Raw genomic sequence first — 16,234 nt, forward strand, 5'->3', positions numbered from 1 at the left:
TACAAGGATTAGATTACTAGCCACTGCAGTTGCTGACTTTCAACACACCTTGAGAGGAGTTCAGAGCAGAGATCAGGAATAAGGCACTCTGTGCTCTAGGAAAAACTGGCAGAACAGGCCTTTAGATAGTTAGATATTTTCAGGAGAAGGTTTTATCAGCCCAATTTCTTACATCTTCTTATATCTAGAAAAGCACTAAAATCATTAATGGAGACATCTGCTCCTCAGGACTAGTGGCAACATTCTGCAAAAATGTATGCTTGGTTGCATGTATCTCTCTTCACCAAAACCACATATATACTGACACACACACACACACACACACACACACGCACGCACGCACGCACACACCTCTTTGGAGCAGTTCCTCAGAGCTATCTGAGCCGCTGTGTCCCAGGCTAAAGTCCTCATTTTGCCCCGAATAAAACTTAACTCACAACTCACTGTTGTGCATTTTTTTTGGTCCACAGGACCAACTCTAAGGCTTCAATCTCCATGTATTTGAAGAGTAGCTAGATATCATATGTTTCCTCTTAGATACAGACACACACTTTCTGAGTCATAGTTTGGTGTGGTGTATCCAATTAGGTTTGTAACCTTTGGAGCATCTGAAATCTTTAAAGTTATCTGTGACAGGTGGCGGATAAATCTGTGTACTTCCCCTTTAAGAAGGTGCGAGGCCCGGCCCCTTCCTAAGAGCCTCAGGCCATCATTTCCTAGCACCCCGCCTAGGGTTCCCTGAAGGCTTTCCGGTTCTTGGCCAGGCTGCCTGCAGGAGAGAAACTACACTACCCAGAAGTCTGTGCTGGGAGGAAGCAGTAAGAATTGGGCCAATAGGGACGGTAAAACGGGCGTTTCCTGTGTTGTTGGCTTGGACTTCCGGCGTCCTGGGGGCGTTAGTTCTTTTGAAACGTGTTTCTTTTCTGTTCACAGGCTTCCCTTGCCCGCGACCTTTCAGAACTTCCGAGAGAATCACCATAAAGAGGTAGGAACCACCTCTGCGCCTTGTAAGACCTTGTGGGGGGGTTAGAGGGAGCCCACTGGACCCGTTTTGGTTGCCGCCCCTCTTGGTCCCGCTCACACAGGGAATTAGAGGCCATGGTGTAGGCACACGGTGAGGACCAGCTGATTAGTATTATGCTCAACTGCTGATTAGTATGATCACTGTCATCTGTTCCCTCCCCTTCATTGCCGGAATGCTTGCATGTCTCTTAGGCCACACGGCCTTGGCATCGTTTTATGTCTTTTGTGAATGATTTCAGCATAGAAGACCTTTGGCTGTAATACAGTCACATTCTGCCCAAAGGCAGTGTCTGCCTCGCCTTGGAGCCTGACACAGAGCTGGGCTCCCAGGAAGTGCTGAGTGTTATTGACTTTGGGGCCCTCTGGTCCTTTACCAACGACTGAACGTTGAGCTCTAATCACATCTGTCTGTCCCAGGGCCAACAAAGCTACCTCTGTTTGACTTTCCAGGCATCCGTGACCTTCAAGGACGTGGCAGTGACCTTTACCTAGGACGAGTGGGGGCAGCTGGATGCTGCCCAGAGGAGCCTGTACTGGGAGGTGATGCTGGAGACCTGTGGGTAAGGCCTCACTGCTCTTTCTGTGGGGACCTACAACCTCTTTCATGCTGCCCTTTTCAGGAGGCTTCTGAGGACACTCTCCCTCCTCCCCACGGCCCTGACATGTATTGGTTTATCTTCAGGCTCCTGTGTCTGCCACAAGGAATTTGGAGCAAGAAACCTAGTTCCCCTCAACAGCTCAGATGGCAGAGGAGAAGGATTTGTTGGAGGAAATATGGGTGTCTTATAATATTGAGGGGTAGGAGGTCCAGTCAGGCACCATGAGAGACTAAAGTCAGGAAATGGAAGAAATACTGATTAGATACTGGCCTTGGTGTCTTCTCATCTATTTGTGGGTCTCCTTGTGCCATTCTCAGCAGATTGGCTTTTTCTGCTGCAGGGAGCTGATAGCCAGAAATGGTCACCCCTACCCTTGATCTAAGAAACCCCTCAATTCCTTGTCTCTACTTCTTGCTGTACTTTTTTTTTTCCTCATATATCTGTCTTTCTCTACGTCTGGCTGTCTCTGCATGGGTGTTCTAGTGGCAGGAAACAGCCACCCAAGCCCACACTTCTTTTTACCTCTTACTCCAGTGCTCAGCACAGGCTGGCCCTAATTTGTTCCTTCTCCAGATTCCTACAGGATGGAGACTGAGTGGCCAAGCTTGATTGGTTTATAGCCCAGTCAGCAGAACCCCTGGGTAATGGCATGTTGTTCAGCAAGTGAGTGAAGCAGACAGGACATCAGGAGGCATCTGTGTGAGTCCTACTGGCAGTCATTCTGAAAAACAGAATCTCCTTTAAAAGGCGTTTTTTGCCCCTGATGCCTACATGCTCATCCCTCGTGTACTTAAGTCTGGGCCATGATCGTCTCTTGGTATGGGAGATCATTTTAGAGGGTGCACAAACATGGCAAGTGGCAATGATGGACAATCAGAGAAGGCCATTCCTTTTTCTCTTGTTTTTCCTGTTGCTGTTTCATGCTGTCTTTTAATGCCCCTTTGACTGCTGGCAATTTCTCTCTTCAACAGAAGGGACAGCCTCAGACTCAGAGCCCTGAGCAGGCAGCATGAGTTCATTGAGACTTGATAGTTCTGTTTTGATTTTCTTGCAGTAACTTTGCATTTGTGGCAAATGAAACTGGTTTTTCCATTTCTTATATGGACACAAGATTCCCTATATGAAGACATGTATTAAAGTTAAATAAAAAGTGGGTCAGTGTCAAGGAAGGCAGTTGTTAGCAATGGTCATAATTAATGTTCCATGAACACTAGTGCATCTGGGTCCCATGACTGCATCTGGACAGTTTTGGGGGGTCCTCCAGGACTAGGGAGATGGATCACCCTAGACAGCTAGCACTACCCTACTCAGCCTTTAGGGCCTAATGATAACGTTCTTGGCTTTGGTTCCCAGGTCACAGATCAGTATGGACAAGAGCAGCCTCATTCCGAGGTCTCCTCTCCATCTCAAAGTCCCAGACAGGACTGAAACATTTCTTTTTGTCTTTGCTAAAATACGAATATCTTATTTCTTTCTCCACAAACAGGATATCTGGTTCCCAAACCAGATCTAATCCACCCACTGAAGCACAGGCAGGAGCTGTGGGTGGTGAAGAGAAGCCTCTCCCAAAGTGCCTGTCCAGGTGGGTGACCAAGTGTTGGGCAGGAGGGGTCATGGCAACCTCAACTGAGGGGACCACTGCCTCTGGAATTCCGTGGGAAGCTTCTTCTTGTGGCCTCCTTGGGTGCCTGGGTCAGGGTAGAGCTCTCCGTCTTGAAGTCCCTTTGTCCTCCCACCTCAACAGATTCTTTTCTGCCACAGGGTAAAGAACCTGTTTTATGTATAAGGGCAAGGCTCTGGGCTCCAACTGCTTGGTATTAAAACCTGCCTTTGCCGGTCACCAGCCCAGTGGCAATAGGGAAGTTGCATGATTTTGTCGGGCCTCCTTTAGTTAATTTAGGCTGTTAATGTTCACTGCAGTAACAGATAATCTCCAAAAGCTGAGTGGCTCAACACACGAAGGATTTTTCTCACTCATGGCAGGGCTCGTGTGGGTCAGCGTGTGAGATTGTATCACACGGTTATTCAGAGACCCAGGTGTCGCCTGTCTGGCTTTATGGTTACCTTGGCATCATTCTACTGGCAGAGGGGAAATGAGAGGAAGTATGGAAGTCACACCTACATTATTTCCCCTCACACTCTTGACAAGAACTCGGCAGTTGGCCATCCCTTTTTTCTTTTTCAATTTATTTTATTGAAGTATAGTTGATTTACAATGTTGTGTTAGTTTCTGGTGTACAGAAAAGCAATTCAGTCATACATATATATAATAGATTACGTCTACTAATCCCTAATTCCCAATCCATCCCTCCCCCACCCTGCCCTCCCCCTTGGCAGCCACAAGCTTGTTCTCTATGTCTGTGAGTCTGTATCCCTCTTTCGATGCAGCTGGGAACTGAGGTTTAGCTCTGTGTCCAAGGAGAAGAGCAGATGGGTTTCTGGGTTTTGTTTACATCAAACCAGTCTGCTGCACTCAGCCTACTCCTGAAAAATGAAAGTGATAATAATTTCTAACTCATTGGGCTGTTTGAAGATGTAATCATTTGATGCATGAAATTAGTTAGCACCATGGCTGAGTTATAGTTACAAGCTCAAAAAAAGCTGTTAGGATCTTTCATGTAATAATAACAATCACAATGCATAATCCCTCACATGTCCTCCTAGACTCAGAATAAGAGAGTTTATGTTACCATCTCTGCCTGTAGGCTGCATCCCACCCTTTTCCACCTGTTCATCTATCCTTCCGTTTGTCAGACAGAAGCAATCCCTAGCTGCACTGTCTTCCTGGCCCTCCTTTACCGTAGAGCCTCAAGATGGTATTTGGCTTTGTTTGGCCCACATCTGGGCTGCTGAGAACAGTTGGAGTCACAAAGTGTGTTGATTGGTGCCACTGCAGTCACGGTCTTGCCCCTCTCCTGCTTCCTTGCACTCCCCAGCCAGTTCATGTGTGTCTCTAGCCCCCTTCACAGCCCGATGGAGTCTCTTCCAAATACTCACCTTTCAATTACATTCCACATGTTGCATCAAATTCTTCATACCTTAGAAGGAAATCATGATCTTGCCCACTCCTCCATCCTCCACAGTATCAGTGGATGGCCTTGTCATTCAGACAGTTGAGAAGGTGGGAAACGACCTTGTACAAACTCATGACACTCTGCCTCCATCTAACCCAACATTCAGCCATTATCATCCTGCTTATTTTCTGTTTTTCATATTGGGTAACTCCATCACCTCCACCACCTCTGTGAGCTGCACCACGAACATCCTGCTCTAAGCTCTCATCATCTTTTGCCAAGACGATGCCAAGACACTCCTAACTGGTTGGCTCACATCTGCTCTGTGTTTCTTCTGATCAGCTCTCTCCTGCACCAGCTCTGCCATCCATACAAGCGTTGATCCAAACATTCACCACTCCCTGAGCCACTGATGTCTCAGCATACAGCCTACTTCATGGCCTTCTTTCTTGCTGCTCAACCTTACAGAGCATCTCTTATCTGTCTCATACCTGTAGCTTCACTTCCCAACTTTGGAAGAGGTCTCGCCCCCTGCCGTAGCTACTTCCTGCACCAGAGACTAAGTCACACCTTCTCCTGCAACTTCGGAGGCTTCTCATGCTTCCTCCTAGAAAGGTAACCGGTATTTAGACTCTGTCACCATAGATTAGCTTTGACTGTCTTGACTTGATGTAAATGGAGTCCCACAGTTTATTCTGTCATGTCTGTCTTCTTTTGATCTTCGTTATGCCTGTGAGAGTCATTCTTGTGGTTCTATGTAGTTCAACTCTGTTCTTTCTCAGTGCTCAGCAGTATCTCATTGTAAGGATGTCCATTCTCCTGTGATTGCCGTTTTTTCCCCTATTTCTTGTATTATGAACATTCTTGTTCATGTTATTTTTGGAGAGATATACTATGTATACATAATAAAGTACTCATTTTTGCGGGGAATATACAGAGAGAGGAATGACTGGGTCTTAGGCTATGTATATGTTTAGCTTGAACAGAAACTGCCAGACAGTTCTACAGAGTGGCTGCACCCTTTCACGCTCCCACGAGCCATGTGTGAGAGTGCCCATTGCTACATTCCCATCAGCACTTGGTGTCTTCCCCTTTCCTTTCTGAGGCCCAGTGGTGAGGTGGCTCAGAACCACAGCACTGAAACCATTCTTGATGAGGTCATAGCTTTTATTCTAATTGTCAAATGCAACAACAGCACTAACGATAGTGAATAATGGCCCACGATATACTGAACATTCAACCTGTGCCAGGCACTATGCTAAGTACTTTACAGGTGTGGTCTTGTTAACCCTCATGGCAGCTGGTGAATTAGGAACTGGGCATCTCCCAGTGTTTCAGGTTAGGAAATGGTGATTTACAGGTGGTTAATAACTGTCAAGATGACTGCTTGGTAGAGGCAGGGTTTGAACTGAAGTGACATTCTTCACCACCACGGTGTACTGGTTTTCGATGCAGCAGAAACCTGTTCCACTTTTCTGCACCTCAGCTTTGGTAGCACTTGGTTCCAGTGGTCCCTCTTTTCCAATTCTGACTGGATTGTTCTCTGCCTCTTACTCTAATCGCCTCCTCAGTATTGGCTTTGCCTGACATCTCATGGCCCTTTCTTTTTATTGTAATTAGTCTCCCAGAATGATCCGCCTCTACTCTTAGTTCTTCAGCTCATGCATGTTGTGTCCCATATCCATGCCGCAATATAGGCAGGATAGTTAACAGGTATTCATTGCTTTTTGGTGCTTGTAAACACTGTATATACACTGTTTCAATTCATCCTCACAGTGATTTTTTTGACTCTACTTGTACTCTGATTTGTAGGTGAGGAAGCAGAAGCTTGTGGAAGTTGAACGCTTGCTGAAGGTCAGAAAACTAGCAAGGGGGTGTTGCTGGGATTTGAGCCTGGGCTGATTCTCCCCAGGTACATGATGTCAAACACAATACTCTGTTGGCTTCTAACATTTATATTTGACTACAGTTGTATACGTTTATATTAATCATAAACTTTGGTTTATGACACACTCATCATCTGGCAATGTACTATCATGTTTAATTTATTTTTAAACTTTTCCCAGTCATTTATTTATTTCTCCTAAAAAGATTATAGTGGGAACTTCCCTGGTGGTCCAGTGGTTAAGACTCCATGCTTCCAATGCAAGTGATGTGGGTTCAATCCCTGGTCAGGGAACTAAGATCCACATGCCACGCAGCACGGCCAAAAGATTAAAAAAAAAAAAATTATAGTGAACGCCATCAACCAATGCAAGAACAGGAGTATTACCAACCAATATCCTACCTTGATCTATATATTTCTCCCTTTCCCATCCTCTCCCTTCCTGACAAAGATAATCACTGTCTTGAACTTGCCTTCATAAGTTCACTACTTTATATGTGGGAGTGTTTTATATTATAAATAGAATTTCTTCTGTAGATGTGGTGGCTTTCAGATTTTCTGTTTCTTGTGCTGGATTTGTTATTTTGCATCTTTCAAGCAGTTTGTCTATTTCATCTAGTTGTCAATTCATTGGTTTAATTAAAATCGTATCATACCTGTTTGTAAGCGTACTTAAACAGCATATTATATGGTTTTCTGTTTTTTAATTTCTGATAAATGGTTATCATACTTGATTGCTATGGCTTGAATGTGTACCCCTCACATTCATTTGTTGAAATCTTCATCTCCAAAGATGATGGTATTAGGAGTTGGGGCCGTTGGGAGGTGCAGAAGTCATGAGCGTTCAGTGTCTTATCCAACAGGCTCCAGAGAGATCCCTCATCCCTTCCACCATGTGGGGACACAGCAAGAAGGCACTGGCTATGAACCAGAAAGAATGCCCTCACCAAAATGTGACCATGCTGGCGCCTTGATCCTGGACTCCCCAGCCTCCAGAACTGTGAGAAACAAATTTCTGTTGTTTGTAAGCTACCCAGGCTTTGGTATGTTACAGCAGCCCAAATGGACCAAGACATTGATGTAGTTTTCTGATACATGCTTTTAAAGAATTCAGTGTTAAATTACTAAGAATCACTGTGTGTGAGCTGTAGTGTTTTTTTTTTCCTTCTCAAAATATTGTTACGTCAATATATCACAATGTATTTATCGATTTTTGTGGACATTCACCTATTTCCATAATTATATCCAAAAATTCTCACTATACTACCTTGTTCAATGAAAGATACTTGTTTCCTTTTTCTTTCTTTTTTTATTTGGTGGTTATCCACCTTGCTGCACACACGTGCAGGAGTTTTAGTTGTAATTCTTCTTATGAGTGGAATGACTGATGGAAAACAACTTTACAAGATGTTGCCCAGTGTTTTCTAAAGTGACGTTATCAATTTGTTAACTTCACCAGCAATGAATGTGAGATTTCATACACCACATCCTGTCCCACATATGATATTTTTGGGCTCTATAATTTCTTCCAGTTGAATAGGTTGCTAACTGGTTTCTTACTCTGGTCTTCACTGGCATTTACCTCATTACCACTGAGGTTGAACTCCTCATTAAAAGTTTTTTGGCCAGTGTGTATGTTCTTGTGGAATAGAATAGAGAGCCCAGAAGTAGCCACTTTTTAATTGAAGTATAGATGATTTACAATATTATATTAGTTTCATGTGTACAACATAGTGATTCCATATTTTTATAAATTATACTTCATTTAAAGTACTTACAAAACAATGGCTCTATTTCCCTGTGCTGTACAGTATATCCTTGTTGCTTATCTATTTCATACATAGTAGTTTATACCTCTTAATCCCATACAGCTATCTTGCCCCTCCTCCTTTACCTCTCCCTACTGGTAACCACTAGTTTGTTCTCTATGAGTCTTGTTCCTGTTTTATATATATTGGGTTGGCCAACAAGTGCCTTTGGTTTTTAAGTAAAAATAAAAGACACATTTTTCATTTTCACCAAGAACTTTATTTTTTTAAAAGGATTTTTTTTTAATGTTTTTATATTTTATTTTATTTATTTTTGGGGGCATTGGGTCTTCGCTGCTGCACGTGGGCTTTCATCTAGTTGCAGTGAGTGGGGGCTACTCTTCATTGTGGTGCGCAGGCTTCTCATTGCAGTGGCTTCTCTTGTTGTGGAGCACAGGCTCTAGGTGTGTCGGCTTCAGTAGTTTTGGCACGCAGGCTCAGTATTTGTGGCTTGAGGGCTCTAGAGTGCAGGCTCAGTATTTGTGGCACACAGGCTCAGTTGCTTCACAGCATGTGGGATCTTCCCAGACCAGGGCCTGAACCCATATCCCCTGCACTGGCAAGCAGATTAACCTCTGTACCACCAGGGAAGTCCCACTACTTTTGTGTTTTGTCTTTAACCTCCATAGTTTGTGTGTAGATGATTTCCTACCTATACTTATGTTCGCCTTTACTGGTGAGCTTTCCCATTTCATAATTTTCTTGTTTCTAGTTGTGGCCTTTTCTTTTCTGCCTACAGAAGATCCTTTAGCATTTGTTGTAAAGCTGGTTCGGTGGTGCTGAATTCTTTTAGCTTTTGCTTGTCTATAAAGCTTTTGATTTCTCCATAAAATCTGAACTAGAGTCTCGCTGGGTAGAGTATTCTTGGTTGTAGGTTTCCCCCTTTCATCACTTTAAATATATCATGCCATTCCCTTCTGGCCTGCAGAGTTTCTACTGAAAGTCAGCTGATAGCATTATGGGAATTCCCTTGTATGTTATTTGTTGCTTTTAGTATTTTCTTTCTTACCATGTGTCTTGGCATGTTCCTCCTTGGATTAATCCCATATGGGACTCTGCACTTCCTGTGAACTTGGAGTGACTGTTACCTTTCCCATGTTAAGGAAGTTTTCAGCTATTATCTCTTCAAGTATTTTCTTGGCCCTTTCTCTCTTCTCCTTCTGGGACCCTATAATGTGAATGTTAGTGTGTTTGATGTTGTCGCAGATATCTCTAAACTGTCCTCATTTCTTTTCTTTCTTCTTTGTTCTGTGGCAGCGATTTCCACCACTCTCTTCCAGTTCACTGACCCATTCTTCTGCCTCATTTATTCTGCTGTTGATCCCTTTATAGTGTATTTTTCATTTCAGTTATTGTATTCTTCAACTCTGTTCGGTTGTTCTTTATATTTTCTAACTCTTTGCCAAAAACTTCTTGTAACTTAAACTTCTCTGCATCCTTTCTTTTCCCATATTCTTGGGTCATCTTTACGATCATTACTCTTAACTCTTCTTGGGTAGATTGCCCATCTCCACTTCATTTAGTTGTTCTTGTGGGTTTATTTCTTGTTGCTTCATCTGGAACATATTCCTTTGCTGTCTCATTTTGTCTGAATTTCTATTTGCATTTTTATGTGTGTTAGGTTCATTATGTTTTTCAACCTTGGAGAAGTGGCCCTCTGTAGGGGATGGACTATTTGTCCCAGCAGTACACTCCCCTCTCATCACCCAAGGGGCAGAGGACAGCTGGTCCTACAGTAGTTTCTGACCTGTGTTTGAGGACTTAGTTACACAAGCTTAGGGATCATAGTTCTCTTGCTTATGGACTGCCCCCTGGTGAGTGAGGCTGGTCAAGAGGCTTGTGCAGGCTTCCTGGTGGGAGGGGCTGATGCCTACCCACTGGAGGGTAGAGCTGGGTTTTGGCTTTCTGGTGAACAGGGCCATGGCAAGGGATGTCTCTAGAGGTGGCTGTGGACTGAGGAAGTCTTTAGGCAGCCTATCTGCCGATGGGTGGGGCTGTTTGGTCTAAAGCATGGCAGCATGGGAGCCTACAGGCTTTTGGGCAGGGTTAGGTCTTGGTGCTAATGACCCCAGAAAGACTTCTGCCTTCAGTGACAAGTTAATGTAGATGAATACTCACCAGTGTCTCCGCCTCCAGTGTGTACGTCCCCAGGGGGAGATACAGCTGCCCCCGCCTCCCCAGGAGACACCCTCCAAGACCAGCACGTAGGTCTGGTCTACACTCCTATGAAGTCACTGCTTTTGCCCTAGGTCCCAGTGTACATGAGACTGTGTGTGCACTCCAAGAGTGGAGTTTCTGTTTTCCCCAGTCCTGTGGAGCTCCTGCATTCAAGCCCTGCTGGCCTTCAAAAGTCAAATGCTCTGGGGCTCCTCCTCCTGATGCTGGACCCTCACGCTGGGGAGCCTGACATGGGGCTAAGAACTCTCCTGTGGCAGAACTTCTGTGATATAATTATCCTCCAGTATTCTCCAGTTTGTGTGTCACCCACCTGGGAGGTATGGGATTTGATTATATTGTGAGTGTGCCCCTCCTACCATCTCGCTGTGGTTTCCTCTTTATGTCTTTGGCTGTAGAATTTTTTTTTGGTAGGTTCCAGTCATCTTTATTGATGGTTGTTCAGCAGTTAGTTGTGATTTTGGTGTGCTCATGAGAAGAGTTGAACACAAGGTCCTTCTCCACCATCTTGTTTCCTCTCACTGTCACTAGTTGTTTACTTTCCTGTTTTTGCCACATATTGTGTCTTTTTTCTATATTCAGTTCTGGAGTTAGGAAAGTCCAAGATCAAGATTCCTATGGGGTTCAGTTTCCTGGCTTGCAGAGAGCCACCTTCTCGCTATGTCCTCAAATGGAGAGAGAAGTCATCGTGTTCATAAGTGAGGACACACAATATGTTAAATATGTAACTTCTTCAGAATAAAAAGAAAAAATAATTTATACAAAAAAGAAAAAAAACATTCCAACAAATGAAAGTCCAGGACCAGATGGCTTCATAGGTGAATTCAATCAAACATTTAGAGAGAGAAGACCTAACACCCATCCTTCTCAAACTCTTTCAAAAAATTGCAGAGGATGGAACACTCCCAAACTCATTCTACAAGGCCACCATCTCCCTGATACCAAAACCAGACAAAGATACTACAGAAAAAGAAAATTACAGACTGATATCACTGATGAACCTAGATGCAAAAATCCTCAACAAAATACTAGCAAACAGAATCCAACAGCACATTAAAAGGATCATACACCATGATCAAGTGGGATTTATCCCAGGGATGCAAGTATTCTTCAATATACGTAAATCAATCAGTGTGATACACCATATTAACAAATTGAAGAATAAAAACCATGCTCTTCTCAATAGATGCAAAAAAAACTTTTGAGAAAATTCAACACCCATTTATGATAAAAACACTCCAAAAAGTGGGCATAGAGGGAACCTACTTCAACATATTAAGGCCATATGCCATAAACAACAAACCCACAGCAAACATCATTCTCCATGGGGAAAAACTGAAAGCATTTCCTCTAAGAGCAGGAACAAGACAAAGATGTCCACTCTCACCATTACTATTCAACATAGTTTTGGAAGTCCTACCCATGGCAATCAGAGAAGAAAAAGAAAGAAAAGGAATCCAAATTGGAAAGGAAGAAGTAAAGCTGTCACTGTTTGCAGATGACATGATACTATACATAGAGAATCCTAAAGATGCTACCAGAAAACTAATAGAGCTAATCAATGAATTTGGTAAAGTAGCAGGATACAAAATTAATGCACCGAAATCTCTTGCATTCCTATACACTAGCAATGAAAGATCAGAAAGAGAAGTTAAGGAAACACTCCCAGTCACCACTGCAACAAAAAGAATAAAATACCTAGGAATAAACCTACCTAAGGAGGTAAAAGACCTGTACTCAGAAGACTATAAGACACTGATGAAAGAAAACAAAGATGACACAAACAGATGGAGAGATATACCATGTTCTTGGATTGGAAGAATCAATATTGTGAAAATGACTATACTACCCAAAGCAATCTACAGATTCAATGCAATCCCTATCAAATTACCAATGGCATTTTTTTACAAAACCAGAAGAAAAAATCTTTAAATTTGTATGGAGACGCAAAACACCCCAAATAGCCAAAGCAATCTTGAGGGGAAAAAAACGGAGCTGGAGAAATCAAACTCCCTAACTTCAGACTATACTACAAAACTACAGTAATCAAGACAGTATGGTAGTTTCACAAAAACAGAAATATTGACCAATGGAACAAGATAGAAAGCCCAGAGATAAACCCATGCACCTATTGTCAACTAACCTATGACAAAGGAGACAAGGATATACAATGGAGAAAAGACAGTCTCTTCAATAAGTGGTGCTGGGAAAACTGGACAGCTACATGTAAAAGAATGAAATTAGAACACTCCCTAACACCATACACAAAAATAAACTCAAAATGGATTAAAGACCTAAATGTAAGACTGGACACTATAAAACCCTTAGAGGAAAACAAAGGAAGAACACTCTATGACACAAATCACAGCAAGATCCCTTTTGACCCACCTCCTAGAGAAATGGAAATTAAAAAAATAATAAATGGGATCTAATGAAACTTAAGAGCTTTTGCACAGCAAAGGAAACCATAAACAGGACGAGAAGACAACCCTCAGAATGGGAGAAAATATTTGCAAATCTCCAAAATATACAAGCAGCTCATGCAGCTCAATATCAAAAAACAAACAACCCAATCCAAAAATGGGCAGAAGAGCTAAATAGACATTTCCAAGAAGACATACAGATGGCCAAGAGGCATATGAAAAGCTGCTGAACATCATTAATTATTAGAGAAATGGAAATCAAAGCTACAGTGAGGTGTTACCTCACACCGGTAGAACAGGCATCATCAGAAAATCTAGAAACAACAAATGCTGGAGAGGGTGTGGAGAAAAGGGAACCTTCTTGCATTGTTGGTGGGAATGTAAATCGATACTATGGAGAACAGTATGGAGGTTCCTTAAAAAACTAAAAAATAGAATTACCATATGACCCAGCAATCCCACTACTAGGCATATACCCAGAGAAAACCATAATTCAAAAAGACACATGCACCCCAATGTTCACTGCAGCACTGTTTACAATAGCCAGGTCATGGAAGCAACCTAAATGCCCATTGACAGACAAATGGATAAAGAAGATGTGGTACATATATACAATGGAATATTACTCAGCCATAACAAGGAACAAAATTTGGTCATTTGTAGAGATGTGGATGGACCTAGAGACTCTGTATACAGAGTGAAGTCAGTCAGAAAGAGAAAAACGAATATCATATACTAACACATATATGTGGGATCTAGAGAAATGGTACAGATGAACTGGTTTGCAAGGCAGAAATAGAGACACAGATGTAGAGAACAAACATATGGACACCAAGGGGGGAAAGCAGGGGTTGGGGGGGGCAGTGGTGGGATGAATTGGGAGATTGGGACTGACATATACACAGTAATGTGTATAAAATAGATAACTAATAAGAACCTGCTATATAAAAAATTAAATTTTTTAAAAAAGAATCTGCATATAACAGCAAGGTGGGTAACCACAAAAAATAACTAAAAATAAATAAATAAATAAATAAAAAGGAAACAAGTGAGTATCTTTAACTGAACAGTATAGTCAGAATTTATGGGTGTAATTATGGAAACAGGTGAATGTCCACAAAAATTGATAAATATACTGTGATATACTGGTGTAACAATATTTCAAGAAGAAAGAAAGCTATAGTGCACACATTGTGATTCTTAGTTATTTAACACTGACTTTTTTAAAAGCATATATCAGAAGACTATAGCAATGTCTTAGTCATTCAGGCTGCTGTGACAACGTACCACAGCCTGGGTAGCTTACAAACAGAAATTTGTTTCTCAGAGTTTTGGAAGCTGGGAAGCCCAGGATCAAGGTGCCAGCATGGTCACATTCTGGTGAGGGCCTTATTCCTGGTTCATAGCTGGTGCCTTCTCGCTATCATGGTGGAAGGAGCGAAGGATCTCTCTGGAGCCTGTTTGATAAAACACTGATCCCATTCAGGAGGGTTCCACCCTCATGACTTAACACAGTCCCACCTCTTAATACCATCATCTTTGGATGAGAGGATTTCAACATGTAGGGGACACATTCAAGCCATAGCAATCAATGATACTACTTATCAGAAATTAAAAAACAGAAAACTATATTTTCTTTAAATATACTTGCAAGTATGATGTAATAAAGTGATGAACTGACAACTAGATGAAATAGACAAGTTGCTTGCAAGATGCAAAATAACACATCCAACACAAGAAACAGAATCTGAAATGCACCACATCTACAAAAGAAATTCAATTTATAATACAAAACACTCCCAATATAAAGTAATGAAATTATGAAAGCAAGTTCAAGACAGTGATTCAGGAAAAGAGAGGACTGGAAAAAGAAGAAATGTATAGATAGAGGTAGGATATTGGTTGGTAATACTCCTGTTCTTGCATTGGCTGATGGTGTTCACTATAATCTTTATAGAGAAAATAAATGATTGGAAAAAGTTTAAAAATACGACAGTGCACTGACAAATAAAAGTGTGTCATTAAACTAAGGTTTATGATTAATATAAACCTATACACCTGTAGTCAGTTATAAATTTTAGAAGCCAACAGAATGTACTGTGTTTGATATCATGGTACCTGGGGAGAATCAGCCCAGAAACAAATCCAGCAACACCCCCTTGCTAGTTTTCTGCCCTTCAGCAGCCATTCAACTTCCACAAGCTTCTGCCCCCTCACCTACATATCAGTACAAATAGAGTCTCTCAAAAATCACTGTGAGGATGAATTGAAACACTGCACCTACAGTGCAAGGACCAAAAAGCAATGAATACTTGTTAACTATCCTGTCTATATCACAGCATGGACATGGAACACAACATGCATGAGTTGAAGCTGAAGAACGAAGTAGAGTTGGATCATTCAGGGAAACTAATTACAGTTAAAAGAAGGCCATGAGATGCCAGGCAAAGCCTTTTTTTTTTTTTTTTTTTTTTGGTTTGGCTGTGCTGCACAGCATACAGGATCCCAGTTCCCCGACTAGGGATTAAACCCATGCCCCCTGCAATGGAAGCACACAGCCCTAACCAGTGGACTGCCAGGGAATTTGCCAGGCAAAGCCAATATTGAGGAAGCAATCAGACTAAGAAGCAGGGAACAATACAGTCAGAATTGGAAAAGAGGGACCACTGGAACCAAGTGCTACCAAAGCCCAGGTGCAGAAAAGTGGAACAGGTTTCTGCTGCATCAAAAACAAGTACACCGTGGTGGTGAAGAATGTCACTTCAGTTCAAACCCTGCCTCTACCAAGAAGTCATCTTGACAGTTATTAACCACCTGTAAATCACCATTTCCTAACCTGAAACACTGGGAGATGCCCAGTTCCTAATTCACCAGCTGCCATGAGGGTTAACAAGACCACACCTGTAAAGTACTTAGCATAGTGCCTGGCACAGGTTGAATGTTCAGTATATCGTGGGCCATTATTCACTATCGTTAGTGCTGTTGTTGCATTTGACAATTAGAATAAAAGCTATGACCTCATCAAGAATGGTTTCAGTGCTGTGGTTCTGAGCCACCTCACCACTGGGCCTCAGAAAGGAAAGGGGAAGACACCAAGTGCTGATGGGAATGTAGCAATGGGCACTCTCACACATGGCTCGTGGGAGCGTGAAAGGGTGCAGCCACTCTGTAGAACTGTCTGGCAGTTTCTGTTCAAGCTAAACATATACATAGCCTAAGACCCAGTCATTCCTCTCTCTGTATATTCCCCGCAAAAATGAGTACTTTATTATGTATACATAGTATATCTCTCCAAAAATAACATGAA

General features: G+C 42.3%; 2 long non-coding RNA genes across 6 annotated transcripts in view; one reads left to right on the forward strand and one right to left on the reverse strand.

Annotated features, from left to right (window-relative positions):
• LOC309836505 overlaps nt 1–16,234 on the forward strand; it is a 35,327-nt gene that overhangs the window by 15,953 nt on the left and 3,140 nt on the right. For 2 of the 5 annotated variants that reach the window (XR_014298157.1, XR_014298158.1), the window contains exons 1-3: nt 871–985; nt 1,474–1,583; nt 3,109–3,204. This is a non-coding gene — a long non-coding RNA (uncharacterized lncRNA). Of the gene's footprint in view, nt 1–870; nt 986–1,473; nt 1,584–3,108; nt 3,205–6,448; nt 6,549–7,384; nt 7,746–16,234 lie in introns of those variants that run through there. The other 3 variants (XR_014298159.1, XR_014298160.1, XR_014298156.1) reach the window with 3 other exon arrangements.
• LOC309836507 overlaps nt 3,896–16,234 on the reverse strand; it is a 37,168-nt gene continuing 24,829 nt past the window's right edge. Inside the window, exon 3 of the long non-coding RNA XR_014298161.1 lies at nt 3,896–4,106. This is a non-coding gene — a long non-coding RNA (uncharacterized lncRNA). The remainder of the gene's footprint in view (nt 4,107–16,234) is intronic.

This window comes from Grampus griseus (genome assembly GCF_964374135.1).
Source record: "Grampus griseus genome assembly, chromosome: 19".
NCBI classification, from domain to species: domain Eukaryota; kingdom Metazoa; phylum Chordata; class Mammalia; order Artiodactyla; family Delphinidae; genus Grampus; species Grampus griseus.